At 44.3% G+C, this 23,326-nt stretch overlaps 1 pseudogene; it reads left to right on the forward strand.

Annotated features, from left to right (window-relative positions):
- The first annotated feature begins 19,732 nt into the window (after positions 1–19,732).
- On the forward strand, positions 19,733–20,275 carry LOC120621158 (60S ribosomal protein L27a-like; annotated as a pseudogene).
- Positions 20,276–23,326: the final 3,051 nt, after the last annotated feature.

A 23,326-nucleotide genomic window follows, 5' to 3' on the forward strand; every position in this document is an offset into this window, starting at 1 on the left:
TTTTTGTTTTATCAGTACCTTTAGGTTGTTTAAAAATACCTTTTCCAGAGTTTATAGTTATCTGTAGAAGACAGATTTGTTAGGAGCTACTTGACCATCAGTGAAAGTCCTGTTTCATTTTTGAGCATGTGTTTCCTCTTATGGCTCTTACTAGATAGGGTCTGTTTTTAAAGCTATACCAGACCTAGAAGAATCTCTAGGTATCTGGTCTTCAACTTGTAATAATAGGCGTTTATATCAAGATAATGATGTATTGTAACTGGGTCATGGAAATGGTGTGAAACCGTGTCCATGACAACCTTCTGGGTGGCTTTACCTCATATGCATGTTCCCTTCCATATCATCTTCCTTGTGAAGGATTGCCTCTACACTGCAAAGGGTGTCCAAGCACAGATAACTCTTTCAGTGTCGTTATGCAGAGGTGGAGGGGCAGGCTTTGTCTTTCTCTCAAGCACACTTTTGGCAAATTCTCCAATGGGAGGAAAAGAAGGGTCAGGAAAGAGAAAGAGGCAGATTCCTCAACTAGCCAATGTCATCAAAATGAATACCTCTTTAAAATCTGCCTTAGGGAGTTTGTCTTTTGGCTACCACCTGTCAGGTTCCCCTAGACATCTTCTGGAGCTGCAGCTGTGTGCCAAGGGCTGGAGAAAACAGGCTCTTTCCCAAGTTTCTTTTTTCTTTTGTGGGTGATATCAGAAAGGCCAGAGCATGATGGCAAAATCTGTGTGCTTTTTCAAATATTCCTGCTTTGTAGAGGGGTTGTTTTTCTCCCCCATTTCATCTTTAAAAAATCTCTTGTGTGTCAAAAAGATGAAGCCAGAAGACAACTGTCGCTTTGATGGCTGAGAATTACTGTTTTGAAGGCTTTATTTAAGCCACTCTTAACAAAACGCAAACATCTGGCTTGTGGTGCCTGTGTGCCAACTTTCAGCTCGAATGGAATGCATGAGGATGGCAGGCACCCAGGCTGGAGGGAAGGCAAAGCCTGCCATGGCCTGCTTGGCTATTGTGGCTGTTGTGGCTGTTGTGGCTGCTTTCTGTCCTGTGCCTCCTCCATGGGGCAGGGACAGAGGAAGAAAACCACTTTCTTGAGTATATCTTTATGCTAGAAACATTCTGTTAAGGTGAATGTATCCATACCCATCTCTTGGGGCTTAAAATCTACAAGAGAACCAAGACTTGAGCCTAAGAGAAGCAGGGCTGGGGGGAAAGGGAATAAAGGTTGTATTAATTCAATAAATATTCTGTGCCAAGTATTTTTATATCCATTGTCAGGTTCAGTTCTTGTAACAATTCCATGAGGGTAGGTATCGATGTCTTTTCATTCCAGATGAGAAAACGGAAGTTATAACTTGTTGAAGTTTATCCTGTTGACATGTGGCAGAATCAGGAGTCAATCTCAAGGCTGGTGCCTTTAGAGTCTGGGTTTCTTACATTATCTCTGGCTGCTTCTCACATGAGCCCTGAAACCTGGCTTCTCAAAGCAACATGTTATCTTACTCTTCTAAAATGGATGGAGCTATTCTCTGACTGGCAGAGCAGGGTGTAAGGGAACTCTTTGCAAGTGACTTCCTTGATGATGCAAAGTCAGCATACACTGTTCCAGGCTGGCATTCTGTCCTCTTTCACCAAGATCTGTGTATTGTTGAACAAGTTAAATTCTCTGAGCCTTAGGCTTTTCAGGTGAAGATAAGATTACTGAAGATAAGAGTATCCCAAACTAGAACATGTGTAAAAGCCATGGCTCTGTACCTAGCACAGAAGAGATGCTCAGCAAGTGTTGGTCTCTTTTCATTTTCTTTCTAGCTCTGAGAGGTCCAGAACCAGGAGTTGAGATGCAGAGAGCTATAGGAAAGCAAGGGAGGCCGGGATAGGAAGCAGACACCTTGAGGGGCCACAGCTTTTTAAATTGATTAGTCAGAGGAGGCCAGTGTCTTACCTGGTAAGCATGCATGGGTGAGAGAGTGGGAGACTTAGGTTGGGCCGCCTAACTATGTCTCTTACTTGGTGAGCCCTAGTGCCTGGAGGTCTACCTTTTAGAAGTATCCCTCTGAAACCATCACATCCAGCTTTCACATTTTATAGGCAAGGAAACTGAGACCAAAGGAGGAAAGAGCCTTGGCCAAGGCTCCATAGCAGGTAGGAGGCTAACTGTTCCTTGGCCTCAGTTCTTCAGCTCTGAAGCCAGAGTTGGGTTGGGGAGGATGAATGTAGAGTGGTATAGCCTGAGGGCACCAGGCTGTAGCCCCCCAGAAACCATGTGGCAATTGGGGCCCAGCAACCCTTACCTGAACCCTTACCTGGTGGTAAAGAGTGCGGGAGTGGCTCCCACTCCTGCTGATGTGCCTCTGATCTGTCTGTGAGCATCTGTTCGCCTGCTCCCTGATCACTGTGTGGGTGGAATCTGCCCATTAGTATTTCACACCCAGGGTCTCAGCACAGCCAAGCAATTAGGATGCCCAAGATCTGAATCTTTTGTGGCTTCCTCTAAATGTACTCGGGAAAGCTTTTTTCTCTTTTCTTGAGACTCAGTATTTCCTGATGTAAGATGGAGGCAAGGGACCTGCCTTGGAAAATAAGTGTGATGGAGAAATCTTTAAATGATGCTTTGGAGACACTTGAAGTTAAATCAGATAAATATAGGGCGTCTCTGTCATCAGTTGACCATTTGATCTTTTTCTCCTCTCTCTCCTTTTCTTTCCCTCGCCTTTACTTCTATCATTTCTTCCTCTATTTATCCATTCATGACATTCATTGAGCATCTGAAAAGCCTGGTATGGTGGCAAAAACCAGGACTGGGAGGTGGGCCTGGGCAATGTAATTATGTAGGAAAGAGTGAATATGTTTGGAGAATTTCTTGAGACTCCCAGGAACTGGGAGAGGCATAGAATAGAAAGAAAAGAAACTGCAGGAAAGATAAAGGTAGCCACCAGACCAGAGCCAAGCCCCAGGAGAGGCTGGAGGAGGGGAGTTTAGGGGGATAGTGGGTCTTCATTGTGCTGAGAAAAGGGCTGAGCCTGGAGAGACCCCAGCCAAGGATGAGAAATTCTGTGTCCTTTTCCATTGAAACAAGACACCTCAGAGTATTTTTGTACAGGTTTACCCCCAAAGAACTCAGATAGCAATGGTTACTCTAGGTCCTGCTGGGATCCCCTATGGAGGTTGCAGAGTCTGTACTCCGAGCCTGGCCCTTGAGAGTTGTCTCAGATTGAGGTGAAGGTCCAGACCTTTATATCCGTTGGCCAACCATTGTATGTGAGCTTTCCAAGGAAGGGGCATAAACTTTGGCAAGGCAGATTTTGACTAAGGGCAATGCCTGAAGTGGGACTCAGCTATGAGCCTCAGTCGTCAACAGTCCTGGCCAATGGGGGAGTGAGCACCTCAGCCCTGAGTGGGGATTGGGGCAGTACACTATAGCATCCACCACAGTGACCTTAAGTCAACTACTTACTTAACTGACTCTCAGTTTCCATGACTGTGAAATGGAAATAATTGATTTATTCATTCAGGTGCTTGGAAATATGGCAGCAAACAAGACAGACAAAGCATCTGCCCTCAGGGAGCTTATATCTTAGCCAGAAAGAGAGATGACTAGCATCAGAGGGTGCTAAGTTCCATGGAGAAACCTAAGACAGTAAGAAGATGAGAACTGTTGAATCAGTTGTCTATTTTATATAAAGAGGGCAGAGCAGAAACCTGAGGAATGTGAGGGAGTATGCCATGAGACCATCTAGGCCAAGGTTTCTCAACCTTGGCACTATTGACATTTTGGATGGAATAATTCTTTGTTGTGGGGGCTTTCCTTTGCTTCGTCACTGTTTAGAAACATCCATGGCCTCTATCCACCCTCTCTCCAGTTGTAACAACCAAAAGTCTCCAGATAGTGTCAAATGTCTCTTGGGGGTTAAAACTGTCCCTTGATTGAGAACTACTAGTCTAGAAGAAGAGAATTTCAGGTAGAGGGAACAGCAAGAGCAAAGGACCAGAGGTAAGAGCATGCTCAGTACATCTATGGAACAGTGAGGAGGCCAGTGCGACTGGAGTACAATGAGCTGGAGAGAGGGAGGAAGAGGGAAATGAAGAAATGGTAGGTCATGTAGGATTTTGTAGGTCATTGTTAGGATTTTGGCTTTGACTCCAAGTGAGAAGGAAGCCCTTGGAGGGTTTTGCAGAGAGAAATGATACAATCTGGCTTATATTTAAAAGGAATCCCTCTGATTGCTGCTTCACAGTGGTGATGGAAAATTAAAGATGAAGTTTCTGACACACAACAGGTGTTCAATAATTGGGCTTGTCATCCTCAAGAACAGGTGGAGTGTGCCATTGGTTTGCATTTGAGGTGATTGTGAAACGTGGCTACTATCCTATCCCAGGTATACATAGTTGCATTTTTGTGACTCAGGAGGCCTAGGTGAGGACCCAAGAATGTTAAGAGCTAGAAGGAACTAGAAGGAGAGTGGAGCCCAAACCACATACTTGCGAGAAAAAAAACCAAGCCTAGGGAGATGAAATGACTTGGACAAGGTTACCCCCTGTGCCAGTGGCAATGCTAGGGTTAATATCTGTGAACTGTTCTTTGGGAAGGAAAATCTTTGATGGTGACCTAATTTTGTGCTGCCTTATGTGAGTTTTTTTTTTTTTTTTAATTAAAAAGATAAAAGTGAGAGACAAGAAGAATGTGCTCAAGGCTGGATGGGCTTTTGCACAAATAAAGGACCTGACTGGAAAATTAGTCTTAAAATAATAATAATCAAAAAATGGGTTTGGGTCCTATCTTCCTAGGCAGGAAGCCAGATTGCCAAGTCAGCACCTGACAGTAGGTCCTTTCTGAAGCTGTGGAGCTACCATTTTGTTTCAACAGAATGGGCAGGAGGAATGGTTGCTGTGAGACCTGCCCTTGGCCGCCTTTGTGTTCTTAGACTTGGATAATATTTCACTAATGGGTGAGTCCCATTTTTAAATGGAGAACTGAAGGATAACCTTGAGTTTTACCCTACTGACATTCATTATGGTATAGACAGAGCCTGGACATAGGGCCCAGAGATCTGGGCTCTATGAGGTTACCACTGTCTGATTTTATTACCTTGGTCAAGTTATGAAATGCTTTCTCCATTTTCTTATCTCTAGATCAGAGACAGTAGTTTCTCCCCTTTCCCAGTATAATCTAAAGAGAAAAAACACTTTATCTTCCAGTTTCTCAGTTCAGTGCTTTTCACTGAATAGGTGCCTGATACATATTTGTTGAAGGAATGACTATTATAGAGAAAAATGAGATGATGAATGGGAAATATTAAAATAGTGCATGAAAGACTTTGTAAGAATCTCTTAATACTATTGGGTGAGCTCCTGGTCTCTACTGGGTTGATGGGTCCTAGATTGGGAGGTTATTTTTATCTGTGCACCTGCCATAGGCCATACTTCCAGGAGGGAGAGTTTCTTCTCTTCTATGTCTTGTGGCCCTTTGGGGCAGACCTGCTGAGAGGTGGTTCAGGTATCTGCACTTGGGACAGGGTAGAAGCATTTTTTTTTTTTTGCCAGGGCCTAATGCTGTGGTCATTCCTGACATCCATGGGCAGAGGTAGGAGTAACCATTCTCGCAGGGCTTGGGAACCTGTACCAGCTCAGGCAGGACCACAAAAATGCAAAACCTTTGTGCTTCAAGGGACTCTATCAAGAAAAGGAAAAGAGAACCTACAGAATGGGAGAAAATATTTTGAAATCATACATCTGATAAAGGATTTACATTTAGAATATATAAAGAATTCTTATAACTCAGTAATAAAAAGACAAATAACCCAATTAAAAATGGGCAAAGGATCTGAATAAACATTTCTCCAAAGAAGATGTACAAGTGGCCAATAAGCACAAGAAAAGATGCTCAGTATCATTAGCTATTAGGAAAATGCAAATAAAAACCACAATGAGATACTACTCACAACAGTAGAATGACTAATTAAAAGAAAAAGACAAATAATAACAAATGTTGGTGAGGATGTGAAGAAATTGAAACCCTCATACACTAAGGGTGAGAATATAAAATGGTGCAGCCACTTTGGAAAACAATTTGGCACTTCCTTAAAAGTTTAACATGAGTTATCATATGATTTTGCAGTTCCCCTCCTACATATACACACATGAGAAATGAAAACATATGTCCACACAAAAAACTTGTACATGACTGTTCATAGCAGCATATTCATAATAGCCAAAAGGTGGAAACAAGCCAAATGGCCATCAACTGATGAATGATAAAGAAAATGTAGTATATTCATACAAAGAAATATTATTTAAAGGACTGAAGTACTGATACATGTTACAACATGGATGACCCTTGAAAACATTATGCTAAGTTAAAGAAGCCAATCACAAAGACCACATATTGTATGATTCTATTTATATGAAATATCCAGAAGAGGCAAATATATAAAGATGAGAATTAGATAAGTGGCTGTCTAGAGATGGAGGGATGGAAGGGTTGGGAAAATAACTAAAGGGTATGGAGTTTTGGGGAAGGTGATGAAAATGTACTGAAATTGATTGTGGTGATGGTTGTACAACTCTGAGGATATACTAAAAACTATTGAATTGTGTACTTTAATTAGTAAATCATATATATGTGAATTATTTACCAACAAAGCTGTTACCAAAAAAATGGGGTTATTAATAGGTATACCTCTCAGTTTTGTTGTGAAGGTCAGTGAGATAAAGCATAGCATCTGGTATATAATGAGCTCCCAGTATATGCTAATTATTTTATTATTATCACTGGACAGTTGGAGATCATAGGGACATAAGGGACAAAGTAGCTATAGCTGCACAGTTCCTGACACATAATTGATGACTACAATGTTAGTGCCCATCTTGTTTTTTTACAGGCAAATCTGAGAGGTGCAAGGAGACTCCCACTGAATCCAGGATCCTGGAAGGATCACTCAGATGATCCCTTGGAAGGGATCTTTACAGATCCAGTTGGGAGACAGACCTACATGGGAAGCAGCCAGGGGAAAGTTCAGTTTGGGTCCTGTTAACAGAGTTTATTAAAACCACAGACCTTTACATTTCTCTGGAGAAACTTAAAAGGGCATTTGTGGTTCTAGCCTAGTCTGTCAAGCTGTTCCCATTTCACTCCCCTTGTCCCACTTCCTCACTCAGGTGGGGACTCAGCAATTTCTCCTCTTTGTTTTGGGATTGCTCAGTAAGGAGATGAGTTATTGTTTTTATTAATGGTGCCCCCTTAGCATTTCCTATTTGAATCCTTCCCTGTAGCCTGAGTCTCTTCCCCCCAACTTTTCTTTGTAGTGCAGATTAGCTACTTGGAAGGATATTTTACATTATTGTGCTCCCAGGAGGGATAGGGAGGAGAGGGCTGAGCTGGGGGTTGTGATGGGAAGCTTTGGCGCAAAGGTGCTAGTTTTAGTGGTTTTAGTTAATCTCCTACCTCTGGTCCAGGACAGAGCCTTGTTATTTACCCTCCTCCTCCAGCCTCTCTTCTCTATTCCATCCATCCTTCAGTTCCAAATGGTAGATGTAGGTGAGGTGGGAGGGCATTATGAGGCTCAGGGGGAATAGCAATCTGTGGATTCCTTTATTACTCTCTGATAAGGTCTAATACAGAGGGAGTTTTAGGATCTTGGTTTCATAGAGGAGAGGAGGGGAGGGGAAGGGAGAACAAAGGAGACGATAGGAGGATAGAGATGGAGAGAGAACTGAGTATAGTGAATACTGTGGTACCAGATTCCCCTTCATGGCTCAGTCATGTGTTCCCCCAGGTAATGGCTCTCAGTGGAATTGTTTCCTGGGATTGCTTTAGCCACAAAAGAGCTGCCTCACCCAAGTCCTCACTCTCTTTCAGAGGTGGTCTGCATCTAATGACTGGTCACTGTGGGGAGGGAAATATAAAAGGGGCTTAGCTCCTTCTTCAGAGCAGGACAACTTGCTCAAGAAGAAATGACTCTAGTGGGCCATTCCAACTCCAGAACTGTCTTTATGATCAGACAGAGTTTTGTTGCAACTGCATTGCAGTTCATCTCCATCTACCCAATTCTACTTCATTCACCTTCTCAGTGTTGATCCTGGGGGGAACTTCCATATATTTCCTATGTGTAAATTTCTGTTTCAGAGTTTGTCTCCCCAGAGAATCTGACCTTAGACAATGAGAAAGGGAATGAGAAGAAAGAACACATGAAAAGTAGGAATATGGAGGAAAAAGGTGGAACCTCTGAATATGAGTCCCTGACTAGAACTCCAACCAAGGCTAAATGTTTTAGCTCTCCATGTCAGTGCAGAGAGCTCTGTGGGTGGTGACAATGATCCATGTAAAAGGGCAGCTACCCCTTAACAACTAGAAGGAGGGCAGAGCTGTGGGACAAGAACAATGGGAAAATAAGATAAAATACTTGGAAATAAAAAATATTATTGTTGAAATAAAATTCAGTATGAGGATTGGAAGGTAAAGTTGAGGCAAGTTCTCGGAAAGTAAAATAAAAGAGGAAAAAGACAGAAAAAAAATTAGAGAAAAAAGAAGAGACCAAGAGGAACAGTCCAGAAAGTCTAATATCTGAGTGGTAGAATTCAAAAACAGAGAAAACAGAGGGGCGAAGATTATCAAGAAATAATGCAAGATAATTTTTTAAAGCGGAAGATCTGAATCTATATACCGAAAGGGCCTATTAATACTAGGCAATCGTGAAAAAGGAATGAACCTTAATCCTGATCACATACCATCAACACAGATAAATTTTGGGTGGATTATAGATCTAAATGTGAAAAGTAAAAGAAAGTTTTGAGAAAAAACATCCCCAGAAGAATAGCTTCCTGTCTTTGGGATAGGTAAAGATTTTTTAAATAGAATACAAAACCACTAACTATAAAATGAATTATTGCTAAATGAACTATTAAAATTAAGAACTCTTTAGTAGAGACAATATTAAGAGAGTGGAAAGACAAGCTAACGACTTGGACGTGCATCTAGAGTGTACACAGAAGTCCTACAAATCCAAAAAGTGAGGAACTTTTGCTTTTAAAAGTGAGCAAAAGATTTACAAAATAAGTCAATAAAATAAAATGAGTTAATACAAGAAGTACAGAATGGTCAATAAAGATATTCAGAGGTGCTCAGTATTATCAGTCATCAGGGAAGTGCTGATTAAAACCATAGTAAAATACCACTATACCCCTGTGAGAATGGCAAAAATAAAAGGTGTGAAAGTACTGTTGAGAATGGAAGCAACTGGAACCCTCAGACATTGCTGCTGGTAGTTTAAATCTGTACAACCACTTTGGAGAGCTGTTTGGTGGCATCTAAAAAAGCTAAATATATGCCTACCCGCTGATCCAACAATTCTACCTCTAAATGTAGACTGAAGCAACATGAATACTTATTTCCACCAAAAGACATATACAAGAATGTTACAGAAACATTGTTCATAGTAGTTCACAACTGGAGACTATTCCAGATGTCCATCATTGGTATAAATTGTGTATAGGCACACAGTAGAATCTTATACAGCAGCAAAAAAGAACCAACAAACCCTACATGGAACAACATGGGTGAATAGCAGAGACATAATGTTAAACAAAAGAAGCCAGACACAGAAGGGTACATACTATAAAAGTCCATTTATATGAAACTCAAAAAACTAGTCTGTGGTGAGAAGGGAGCTATTAAGGAGAAGGCATGAAGGAACTCATTTGGTATTGGAAATGTTTGTAACTTGATATATGTGTAGTTTATAACATGTAAGTTACAGAGTGACATGTAAGTTTCAAGTTAAACAAAATAAGAAACTGGTGCCCAACACAATAAATGAAAAGAGTTTACATCAATTTTTCACATCATTGTGAGTCTGAAGAGAAACATGAGAAAAGAATATTCTAAAGATTTCAAGAGGGAAATCAGGTCTCTTACAAAGCAACAGACTAGCATCAGACTCTCATCAGCAACATTGGCTACCTTCAAAATTCTGAAAGAAATGATTTTCAACCTAGGATTTCTATATTCAGCCAACCCATCATTCAAGTTGCAAGGACTCAGAAAATTTATCACCGTAAATTCTTTTTAAGGAAGAAACTTGAGGATTTGTTACAATATGTGATAGAGTGAACCAGGAAAGGGGAAGACTGGAAAAGCAAGAAGCTGTAGATAGAACTCAGAAGAGAAGGGATGAGTTCCAGGGTAAGAGCTGTGAACAGATCTGGAGAGCAGCTAGTTCAGACTGAAACAAGAGGGCCCCAGTGGTCAAGGGTTGTGGTGGTGGTCCCCGATGAAAGGGAGACTGAATAGAATACAGTTTATAAAGACCTGGAAGAGAGTTGACATGTGATAAAGACAACTAGGACAAAAGAATAAAGTAAAATAACTTGAAACGTATAAACACACACACACACACCCACACACACACACACACACACACACACACACACACACACTATCTGAAAGAAAAGTGTAACCATAGTACACTACTTGGCTCTACAGTGAGTAGTCTTTACCTAGGCACAATAACGTAAATACTTTTCAGTGATTTTCAACTCTTAGAATCAATCTGAAAGACCTATGTGGTTACAGAATAAATGTAAATATTATCAATTTTATCAACATAAAAGTAAAAGCATGGATGACAGAAGTTAGGAGATGAAAGCGGGAGAAATGAGGTGAAGGGAAAGATAGAAGTATTAATATCCTCTTTTTACAAAGTACAGATTCTCTTTTTTACAAAGTGCAACTTTAGAGGATGGGAGATCACAGAGGTAACCAATAGTAGAACTAAAAATAGAGATATGGCAGGAAGGGGTGCAGGTGGTGTGAAGGAGATAAATCCTCATCTATTATAGTAGTAAGTCAATAGATTGGTCTAAAATTGATGAATCAAGAAATATCAACAGAAGCATATTATTTAGAAAAATGGAGGTAAACATAAAGAGAGACATTTAAAAAAGTTAGATATGGCTCCCTAGGGCCAACAGAGCTGGGAGTAGGAAGTAGTTTAGCAGGATACTGTATTTAACCTTGTGCTTATATTACTTTGAATAAAAATAGTTTTTTGGTTTTGTTTTTGTTTTTTTTTTAAAGAAAACAGACACAGGTTAGATTGAAGAGGACAATAAAGATATTAAGGAGCCCTGGGATAGTCCCACCCTGGAGTAGGACTTCTGGTCATGCTTTGACATCTAGGGACTGAACTCGTTCAGTCTGTATAGGAGCAGGGATTTGGGGACTTTGAAATGCCACAAATTTTCTTGCCAAGGCTTCTCTGTAATAAACTTCATCCCTCCCCTTTTTCCCCCTCAAAAATACAATTTCCAATAAATAGCAAGCTCATAAATAATATGGGGCACCGTGGCTCTTAATGAAACAGTGACAAATGTTGTATCTTCATGGGATCAGGAGAAATAAAGGGGAGCATGGAGAGGGCCCCCAGAGCTCATGAGATTTTATTAAAAATTCTTTGTTTCATGCGGCCCATTAAGGCGATTCTGTTGCAAAATAATTAAACATCATTCAGAGATGTCACTACTTTATTAGGAGGATGCAGAGCCTAAGCTGTGGGTGAAGGGTGGGTTTCAGGTCTGCCCAAGAAAGCGGAAAATGGGGTCCTCGCTCTGGCTTCCCTGCTGGATGGGTGTATGGTCTGGAGGAGTCCCTGCTACCGCCTGGGTCTCAGTCTCTTTATCTGTAAAATGGGAGAGTTGGACTGGATCTGCCATCCTAATCTGTTTAGGGTGGTAAACACATTTCTCTCCTTCCACAAAACGTGTAGCCATACATACAATTTTAAAAATAATTTTAGAGGGTTCATGGCTCCCTGACATCCACCTGTAATCCTCTAAAGTAGTGATCCTCAACATTTTTGGCACCAGGGACCGGTGCTCCTATGAGAATCTAATGCCTGATGATCTGAGGTGGAGCTGAGGCGGTGATGCTAGCACTGGGGAGTGGCTGCAAATACAAATGAAGCTTCGCTCGCTTGCCCACTACTCACTTCCTATATGGCCCAGTTCCTAACAGACCATGGTACCACCTTTCACCAAGCATTTGTTGGTGGTACATGCAGGCTCCCTTGACTTGCAGACATCCGATTTAGGAACGTCCTGCATAATCAGTCGGCTGGCCAGTGCTGGATGCAGCACTGTTTCCCGTCAGATCTACTTGGAGGAGACTAGCTCCTTAGGACTCCAAATCCCTGCCTTTAGGGAGGAAATCCTAGCCTTCCTTCTGAAGCTATAATGTGAAGGGGAGATCTGTGTGGCTCAATCTCAGGGTTCCTGGATTATCATCTGCAGGTCCCTCCATTATTCTCTGCCCCAAACTCTCCCTGTTACACTGCCTCTGGAATCCAACTAAGCAAAGAATTTCCTCTATTCACAAGCAAATCTTTTCTCCCCGTCTGACTGGAAAGGCCCATATACCTTGTCCTCCGTCCCTGCACTGTGTCCAGATCCACCTTTCTCCTCTGTGTGCCTGCCTATTCAGCAACCCAACATGCCTCTCCTGTCTCCCAGTCTATTGATAGCACTTAGAAGGATAATAACCATCATTTCTTGAGCACCTACTGCATATTTGATGCTGAATACAGTATTCCTGTCTCTACCATTACACAAGAGGAAACTGACACTTAGAGAGGTTAAGGTATGTGGCCAAGGACTCACAGTTTGCAGTAGGCAGACGTATAAGATGGCCCCCAGTGATCTCTACTTGCTGGTATTTGCACCCTTATGTAATCTTCTCCCCTTCAGTGTGGGCTGGACCTGGTGACTTGATTCTAATCAACAGAATACAGCAAAGGTAATAGGTTGTCACTTTTATGGTTAAGTTACCAAAGCTTATGACTTCCTTCCTCCTAGCAGACTCTTTATTGCACTCTTGGCTTGTACACTTTGATGAAGTAACCTGCTGTGTGAGATAGGCCCATATAGCAAGGCACTGAGATTCTCATTGTGATAGCCCGCAAGAAACTGAATCTTGACAACAGGCACAAGAGTGAACTTGGAAGTGGATTCTTCCCCAATCAGACTGTCAGATGAGACTGCAGACCCTAGGTTGACACCTTGATTGCAGCTTTGTGAGAAACCATAGCTTTCAGAGGACCCAACTATGCTGTACTCAAATTCCTGACCCAGAGAAACAGATAATATGTTGTTTTAAGCTGCTAAGTTTTGGAGTATTGTGCAGCAATAGATAACTGACGTAATAGCCAGTTGGTAAGAGAAGACAGGTCTGTCTTGTGCTAACATTCTGGGTTAATTCCATTGTTCCAGGCTGCCTCTTTCCACCTTTGCCCTTCAGCCCCACTCTGGAAGAGCTATTGGCAGTTGGCAGGCCCTGTACCACTTCAGCTTCTAGTTCCAGAGCTCACATGTGCTGTGGGGACAATTACATAGTTCACCCTGGAGGATGGAAGGATGATTAGTGGGAGAGCACCAGGAGATTCAGTTCTCATCCTAGCTTTGTCCTAACGAGTCTCATAACCTGGGACTGGCTTTCTACTCTTCAGTCTCCATTTCTCTGTATAATCAAGGTTGTTGGATGAGAATTTTGCTAAGTTTCACCCACTTGGCTCTTCTGAGTTAGAGACAGATTCACTGGCTGCAGGAGGCCCTTTCAGGCAGCTGCAGCTCTAGGGTGTTTGTGACCTCAGTGGGAAGTGTTTGAGGGTTGGACAGAAGCTGTGGGAAGCTGCTGTGTTTGCCTTTGGGGAGGGGTAGTTGTGACTTGAGCCCCTGGTGGGAGTGCTGCCTTGGTCCCTGAAATTCCTATCCAGCCACCATTTCATGGGGTCTTTCAGTGACGTTTGGGTGAGAGAAAGCCCTCTGGAGTAGAGGCTTTGTTCCCAGAGCAAAGGGCAAGGGTGGTGGGACTGTGTGTGTGTGTTGAAAGGGGTGCTAACTCACTGAGTTTCTTTGCACAGAGGGTTGTGGTAAATGGGGGCCCATTCTCTCTATTTTAGTTCCCTGGCCCTGCGGTGATTTATGAAGCTGTGCATTGATGGTCCTGGGAGGCTAAAACAGAAAAAAGTTGTTTAACTCTCTTCCTCTTCTTCCCTTGCCCTTTTCTCTGTTTAGGCAGGGGCAGGGGTGAGAGGAGTTCTTTCCCATCTTCTATAAATTAAAGCTGCAGATGCTCACATAGGCTTCTCTATTGTTGTTGAGCTGCATGAAGTCCTTGGGGTTCAGAGGGACCTTGAATGCTCTAAGGAGGAAGAAATGCAGAGGGCTTAAGAGTGCAGGCTTGGAGGCAGACCACTGAGTTTAAATCCTGGGCTTCTTGTCCTGGGTGGAGCTCAGATCTGTCTGGTCCTAAGATGGGAGGACCAAATTTCTCAAACTCTGGCTCAGTTGCTGATGGAAAATTTCTCCCTTAGCTTTTCTGTGCCTTTTGGAATCTTGAGCCTCGGAAGCTGAGTATTGTACTTAATTATTCAGAAACCTGTATATCCTTTGTAAGTAAGAAATCCACTTCGACAGGAGAGAAATGCCGTAAATTGTTTATTCCTCTTTGCTTCAAATTTGGAGTGGGAAGTGGGTTGGAAAGTGTCTCCGGCTCCTGGAGGCAAATCACTGTTCACTCACCTATCTTATCAGCTGTGTTAGGGGCAGGGTGGCCCATGGGTCAAGGCCAGGGGAAGCAGTCTCATGACCCAGGTCCCTGTTCTTCCATAAACCTGCTGAGTGGTTTTTGGAGAGCTATCATCCCCTTGGAGCTTCAGCTTTCTCATCTGAAAAATGGATTCACAGACATTCTACTCCATAAGAACAGTGAAGTCGTGAGGATCACTCAGGACCTGAGAGAATTCCTGAATTCATGGAGTTAAATAATGATGGTTTTGGGATTCATCTGGTCCCTTTTTTGACCTAGGGCCAGGCAGGGAGGGGAGTGTAGAGAGCAGGGGGAGAATGCATGGGTATTGCTCATCTCAGAAGTTTTCAGAGAGGCAGGATGCTCAACCGCCCCTCCCAGGATTTCCTCTTGCGTGGGCTCTTAGGGAAGATTCCACACCATCCATGTACAGGGTCTTTGGGTCCAGATGGTAGGAAGTCACCTTTGACTCTCCAGGCCAGAGAGAAAGTAAGGAGGAAAAGAGGTGCTTAACTCCGTGTTGGTCACTGGGCTGTGGACTTTGCCTGAGTTTATCTATTCTCTTTCTGCAACTTGCTGTGGCATGGACTATTTTGTTCCTTTTATAGATAAAAAAAAAAAAAAACAGGTTTAGCAAAAATGTCCCTCGCACTGGGTCACATAGTAGCAAGTAGCTGAGCAAGGATGTGAACTGAGGTATGTGTGCCCCCTAGTGACCTTTCCTATAACATCATGGGATATCACCAGAAAAGTCAACTTTCCAGGTGGAAATAACTTGAATGGCATCCCAGAGCCCTGGCTCTCTGCATGGATGCAGCTCAGTCAAGTTAGCTGATGGTCCTTGGCCAGTCATCCTTTTTTTGATCCCTTGTCTCTACATTTGGACACGGGCCAGGTCATTTGTCTTGGAGTCAGAGCTCTTAAGGAGAGGGAAGAACATCCCTGGTGATGGTGGTATGTGCCCATCACACAGCCTCTCACCATCATGTAAACATCTACCATACCTCTTCCTTTTTAGGCCAGAAGACTTCTAGTTACATGTGGCCACTAGAGCTGGTGGACATGTCAGATGGGGCAAGACCAAACTAGGGAGACCAGTTAGATGACTACTGTATTTGTCCAGGCAGGTAATGACAGGGGTTTGAGTGGAGGCTTGAGTAGGGAGGCAGAAGCCAGTGGTGCTCTGCCTATGCCTCCTTGGCACTCATCATTTTCATGCATGTGGACCCGATGGCTGCCAACTGCTAGTTTGCAATCTGAGGCTCGCCCCAAGGCTTTCTCTGGCTATGAAACTGGCTCAGCCATCTCAGCAGGGTGAATCAACAACTTTCACTAGCGACTGATAAGAATTGGTGGATGTAAACCCCATCTCCCTCACTTGTAGGGCAGGATCGTGTTCTGTACTGTCCCCAGAGGACCCTGGTTGCCCTCTGTGGTAGCCTGCTCATAGGACAATCTGTATTGGCTTCATTGCTTCCACTCTCGTAACGATTCTTCCTTGGGTCACCTCATAAGCACTCCAGGCCTTGTCTCAGGACCTGCTCTGGGGGAGTCCAACCTAAGACACATAGCAGTGAAGACAATGGGAGTTGTAGATGACCAGATCTGGTTTGAGGCCACCATGTAATCACAGTATGATCTTAGGAAAATCACTCAGCCTTCTGAGTATCAGCGCCATCCACTGTGAGCTGGTGGTGAAAATGCCACGGGGTTTTTGAGAATTAAATGAGCAAGTGCTCCTGATCCATGGTAGATGCAGAATAAATGGGAGCTATTATGATTATGATCTAATTGTGAAAAATTGGAAAACAACCCAAATGTCCAATTATGAGCTCAATATCAGTGAGGATGGGGAGGAGGTGATGGAAGGGGAGGTGGGGATGAGAAGCTCTTTAAGACAAGTCAGAGAGAGCCAGATGTGAGAGTGGAGGAAGTTTAGATTCAGCTTCCACTGGCCTTTGGGAATGTTTGGCTCCGGGAGGGAGGTTCTTGATCTTCCAGAAATGGTGGTAAGGCTTGTGGGAGAACTGAGGTGCCACACTGGCTGATAATCCTGAAGGAGTTTCCCATTACATCATGAACATCTCTGGTCCCAGGGTTCTGGACCCCCGAGACTCAGGTTTGCCCAGCCTCTGAGTCAACCTGCCATGGACCCGAATCCCAACACTCAGTTGAAGAACCTCATCTGATGGTTGCTCACTTTACCCCACTTTGGTGCCCAAGCTTCACTAGAAAGTATTTATTAGATGTCAATGTGATAAATGAAAAGTCATATTTTACTGTGAATTATCCCCAGCCCATGTGAAGCTAGATCTATAGCCTGGAGAGTTATTAAGTGCTTACCACAAAATGTTATAAAAACCTCATCATTTTTCCCAAGGGCCTCTCCCACCAGGGAATGGGGAAGGAAGGGGACTGGGGAGAGAAGGAGCAGCTGCCTCATTTGTGGGAAGGGGACAGGACAGGATGGCTGGGGCCACTTAGATTGCTCCATTCAGGGAAGACACCTGGGGTGGGATCCTGGATTCCTGGCTTCCCGTTTTTTGGCTGTGACCTTGGGCAAGGTTCTAGGAGGCCTCAGCTTCCCCGTCTGTAGACAAGTGGGCGTGGTCAGTGGTGGGTTTGGAGGTTGTGAGCCATAGTCACATCTGATATAGCTGATAACATAAAGTATAGTACTGTAATGAAATAAAGCCTATGACAAAATGAGTATGACTCGCATTTCATGGAACTGCTGAATTAATTGTATGATATAGAGAGGGTATGTAGTTTAATTTTTTTTTTGTCTGATTAGGAACCTCTGTGTATCAACCAGGATCCCAGCAGGAAACAGATGATACATTCACATTAGGATAATTCCAGGAGGTTTTTAATAAAGGAACAATTTACAGAGGTGTAGGCAGAGTGTAGGGAAACCACAAGGGGCAGTGTAGTACCTCAGGGTAGTAACAGCTATTCATTCCCTGACTATATCCCTCCTTGGGCTGTGAAGGGTGGCTCTGCAAGGAGGGACCTGAGAAGTAAGTACCTCTCCTCTCTCCCATGCCCTGTCAGGTCTTCCACTGGCCAGACCCAACCAGATGTCAGGGGGACTTGGAGCCTATGATGAGTCTATGCTGGCCAGCCTCCAGGGGCGAGAGCAGGGTGAAGGCGGAGAGTGAATCTCAGAGGCATAGGAAGGGGCACAGCTAGCTAGCCCTCCCTCTTGCCCGCATCTGCTTGAATATTTCTGGATGGAGAGCTCATGGCCTCCCTGAGCAACAGATCCCACTGTTGGGCAGCCCCAATTACCAGGGAATTCTTCCTTTGAGCAAGCATAAGTCTGCTTCCCTATAAATCCTCCCCATTTAACAACAAATAGAATAGTTAGTAGGCTGCATATCAAAGGTAATGACTACATTATTATCAGTTGTTCACTTTGCATGACCTACCCATGTTTTTATAGCTTTTACTCTTTATCTTTGTTGATTCTCCCGTATCTATGAGCAGCAATGATGTTTCCCTTAATTCCCTGCACTGTTATATGCTCACTGAATATCTCTGTGCTGTCACCTTGATGCACTCGCTGAAAGACTAGTAGAATGGGTGTGATGTTTCAATTTACAAAGTTCCCTTTGATCTTGTGACCTTCTGCTTCCCTGTATATGTTCTCTCGTTCTCTCCTCGTGGGCCCTCAACCTGAGAGGCATGTCCAGCAGAGCAGACCACACATACCCACTTCTACCAAAGCAGAGGGCACACAAGGGCAGGGGATCTTTTTTAGAGCCTGGAATCCCTGCTGGGCACACCTGCAGACAAAGTGTCCTTCAGACGCTAGTCTGTGAGGACTTGGGAAAGGCATGGTGAATGCCTTCACCAATTTCTTTTTTAGCCAGACATCTTCTTCCCAGCCACTGCCTCTAAAACCCTACTTTCATTGACTCAGAGGATCTCTTTCTGGTGAATAACCCTTGAGAACAGGATGGTGGCCTGGTTTCTGTTTGAAAACCTCCAGGGACAGAAAGCTCAATACCTTTAAAGGCAGCCTATGGATGTTTTGGAAGCTCTGATAATTACCCAGTTAAGGAGAGTACTGGCTGTTTTAAGGGTTTTACTGCTAATGATAGAGAGGAAACAGACGGGGGCAAAGGGAATAACCCAGGCCGTCACCACTGTGCTTCTGCTCAGTCTTTCCTAGCTTGCTCTCGTAGAAGGCCAGAAAGCCCAGTTCACCTTCCACTTCCTCCCTAGCCTAGGGCTCATCAAATTTCCCCTTCTTCCTATCAGATCAAGAGCTCCATAGGAGTCCCTACCATAGCAAGCTCTAAAGCTGCCAGCGGGGTGTAGCACTCAGTGGTAACCTGGACTAACCCTCCAGGCTGCCTCTCCCATCACCCTGGGCCCTGCTCCATGCCAGGATTACTTTCATCTATGAGGCCTGTCTTCCTCTCAAAACTCTCACACTTAGCCCTCTATCCCTTCCCCTCTGCCCTCTATTAGTCAGCTGTAGTTTTCCAGACTAGACTCTTCACTTCTGGGAGCTGAGAAGACCTCTGGACCCTGAGGAGACTGGGGGGCAGAAGATGGAGGAGACAGGACCCCCACAAACTAATATTCATAATAGGTCCTTTGCCCTGTCAGAAAAATACCCTGCCAGCCCCACCCGCCTTATGGCTGAGCTCCCCACCCCCATCCTCTCCCATTGCTATCCTGGCTAAGCTCTTTTACCCCCAGTCCTCCTTCCCTCTATCCTTGCTGAGCTCCCCACCATCCTCTCCCACCCCTATCCTGGCTGAGCTCCTCCCATCCTCCCAACCTCCATCCTGGCTGAGCTCTTACCCTCCATCCTCTCTGCTCCCTGCACCCAAGTGGCTGGCCTATCTCTTTTCTTGCCCATACTACTCTGCCAAAGTCCTTGATATAGTTACCTTATTAAAAAAACAAAAAACAAAAAACCGTAAAAAATTATACAGGTAATGCCTGTTATTGTAGAAGAATTAGAATATATAGGTAAGTGTAAAGAATATAAAAGTCACCTACTATCTACTGCCTGAAGATAACCACTGTTGAAATTTTGGATGTATATCCTTCCAGACTTATATAAAGATATTCCGTGCCTCCCCCAATGGCATCATATACATATTATTTTGCAACCGGCCTTTTCACTAGAAATATATGTGAACATTTTTCCATGTCAAAAAATATCCTCCCTGCTCTTTCGTCTTGGCCGCGGACGTGCCATCCAGACTGAGGAAGACTCAGAAACTTCGGGGCCACGTGAGCCATGGCCACGGCTGCATGGGCAAGCACTGGAAGCACCGGAAGCACCCGGGAGGCCGAGGTAATGCTGGTGGCATGCATCACCACAGGATCGACTTCGACAAATATCACCCAGGTTACTTTGGGAAAGCTGGTATGAGGCATTAGCACTTAAAGAGGAGCTAGAGCTCCTGCCCAACCTTGATCAACTGTGGACCTTGATCAGTGAGTAGATACAGGTAAATGCTGCCAAAAACAAGACAGGAACTGCACCTATCATTGATGTGGTGAGTTCTAAGGGGAGGGGAAACTCCCAAAGCAGCCTGTCATCATGAAAGCCAAATTCTTCAGCAGAAGAGCTGAGGAGAAGATTAAAGGTGGAGGTAGGGGGAGGGGCTGTGTTCTGGTAGCTTGAAACCACAGGGAGGGAAGTTCATTAAATGCTCACAAGTGTTAAAAAAAAAATCTCCCCTAACATTGAAGTTTATGGCTGCACAGTGTTCCTTGTGTTCCTGGGTCACGATTGGGGTTTTAATTCTTAGGGTGCTGGGGGTACAGTGTGGTGCTTGCCCTCCCCTCCCCCACGTGTGCAGTATGCACTCCTTCATCCTTCCTCCCTGGTCTGTTGGCAACTGCCATGCTGTTTCCTGGGTTTTCCATTTTGCCCCATTTCTAGAAGCTTAACCAGGATTTGGTTTGGGAAGTTTTTATTTTCCCTACCTCTTCCCTTCTACTTTGGGTGTATAGCCTTGCAGGCTTATGTGAAGATATTCCCCTTCCCCTACAAAAATGACATCATACCTGCCTTTTCCCTTGAAATATATACTTGGCAACCTACATTTTCACTTGAAATGTATACTTTGCCACTCATCCTTCTTGCACCCTCCATTAGTGCTGCTGTTCAGAGGCTGTCCTGGGTTCTGCTGCTCTTCTGGGGCAGTGGTTGGTGTTTTGGCAGAGAACAGAGGTCAAATGCTGTTGGAATTTTCAGTGACTAGCTTTCTTATTCCCCCTTTCCTAAATGATCGTGAGTCCAAATCGCCCCAGTCTTTCAAAGGCTCAGGTCAGAAGCCACCTTGTCCAGCAAACCTTCCATCCCCTGAATACCCACTGTATTTTGTCTTTACTCTTATCCTGGCTCTGCTACTTACTAGTTGTGTGACCTCGGGCAAATTACTGAACCTCTCTGAGTCTCATTTTCTTCATCTGTAAAATAGGGATAATACTAGCATCTATCTTTTAGGGTTTTGGTTGGTAAACAGTAGGCGCTTTATACCTGTTAACTATTATTATTATTACCTTAACTTCTCTGCTAGACTGCAGTCCCCCTGAGAGCAGAACCTGTGTCTTTCTTAGTCATCTCCTGGTCTCACCTGTACTTTCCATTCCCAAGACCTAATTCAGGGACTGGCTCCTAGTTAGCATGCATCATTTGTTGCATAAATAAGCCTGAATGCAAATCCCGAATTGTAGACCCCAGAGAGGGGTCCTGGCTTACCGGGGTCATATAGGAAGTTGGTGGTGGAGCCCAGGAGTCCAGCCTTTCAGGGCACAGCCCTTCCCATCAAATCTCTGCCTGCTTGGCCTCTGCCCTGACAAATCCTATCTCCTTCCAAGAGTGGTGAGCTGTGTACAGAACTATTTAAGAATATTCTGTTTGAAAGATCTGGTGGCTAGAGAACTCCTTCTGAGAGCTTGCCTCTATGGTCCCAGGGGCCTAGGCACGCCTCCTTACCCCAGCATTCCCCTATTCCCAGGATCCTTAAATCTCTAGTCCTCCCCTTCTCTCAGTCCTCTACAGGTATGAGAATGGGATGGAACCTTTGCCCCCTTCCCCAGCTCCAGTTCCCTGGCATTCCCTTTCGCCTCTGCACCTGTCTCCTGGTGGCTAAGGGCTATCATTAGGGGATGCAATTAGACTATACACTTCATTACACAGGGTGGTCATGAGTCAAGCAACTGGGGGTGCCGGAGACACCCTATAAGGAGACTTAGCATGCTAAGAGCATGTGGGTGCAGGTAGGACAGTGCCACAGTCTTTTCAGCACTTGATGCTTTCAGAGGTCTCACTCTGGCTCTAAACCAATCCATCTGAGGATCATTTGAAAGCTATGGACCCTCTTTCCAGAAAACTGAAGGTATATGTAAACATTTCGCATATACTTTCAGACTTCGTGATATCTTCCCTTGTTTAGAACCCTTGCTTTAGATGGTGCAGTCACATGACTCCTCCTGCTTTCTAAAGTAGGGTGAATTGACATGCTAAAGGGTTAGAGTTGGGTGAGGGGCATGTTTTCTGTCTGTAGGAGTGCCTGGATTGATGGAAAGGGTGTGTCCTGCCTCGGGAGAGCTCCTGGTCTGATGATGGAGGGGATCAGCACTCTAGGACTTCCTGGGCTAGTGTTCATGGAATGAAGATAAATAAACAATTAAAGAATGACCTAAACTCATTGGGGGCTGAAAAAGGGCCAGAGCCTGAGTTGAAGGGCTGGGAAATAGATGAGCATGATTTGGGAAGCCTTCCTGGAGAAGGGGTTGAGGCTGATTCAAAGAGAGTTAAGATGTAGGGAAGTCAAAAGGAGGTGGTTAGATGTGTGTGTTTCAGTGTGCATGCTCAGGTGTTGGTGCCAAACCCAAATCCAGCTGAGTTGCCAAAAAGGGCATGGTGCACCAACACACCTGCCCTGATTTACAGGGTTCACCTTTAGGAACATCTGCTTGTTTTCTCCCCTGACAAAGGAAAACAATTTCAAACATAAATCCCGGAATGGCTTGGATGGATTTTTCCACTCCTCTCTCCCTGATTGCAGGGCCTGAGGGCGTAGGAAATTTGTTGTCTTGCGTTTATCACAGCCAAGCAGAGCTCTGGGGTGGCAAGCCTGACGACCTGGTCATGTGGAGGTGATATACGGAGGTTTGAGAGAGGGCCCCAGAGAGGAAACTTGGCATTTGTCCTTCAAACACAAGTCATGCTCTTTATTTATTTATTCGCGGCATGGGGATAGCTGGCTTGCAAACTCTGCTGTGGGGGGCATGAAGCAGAAGCACCAGGAGAGGGGATGGCTGGGGGTCTGCTCACTTGGGCATCCCCAAGAAGAAGCAGCCAATGGCCCCCTGGTGGGTGAGGCCTTGATGGCCAAGCAGACGGGTGACCCATTTTCCTGGTTTTTTTTTTCCCCCCTAGGATTGTTCTGTAGCTTTAGCTTTAGGATTCCCATGACTCTGGAATTCTCTGCTGCGTTAGACTCATGATTCATGCTAAGGTTGTTTATTTAGGATCGGAACAATCAATAATTATTCCCTAACTCAAGGAATTGGTGATTTTTTAAAAAAGCGAATTGTGAATTTGGTAGGATCCTTTCACCCTGTAGAGATGAGAAAGGATCATGCCCAGGGGTTGGTGCAACACCTTTCTCACATTGTAGAGTCCCCTCCAGGAGAAGGAAAGGGGAAACCTCTCGGGGTGTAAATCTGCAACTGGGAAGGAGGAAAACCCAATTGTTCTTAATTCTTTAA

Source organism: Pteropus medius, unplaced genomic scaffold (genome assembly GCF_902729225.1).
Source record: "Pteropus medius unplaced genomic scaffold, Ma_sr-lr_union100, whole genome shotgun sequence".
Classification (NCBI taxonomy): domain Eukaryota; kingdom Metazoa; phylum Chordata; class Mammalia; order Chiroptera; family Pteropodidae; genus Pteropus; species Pteropus medius.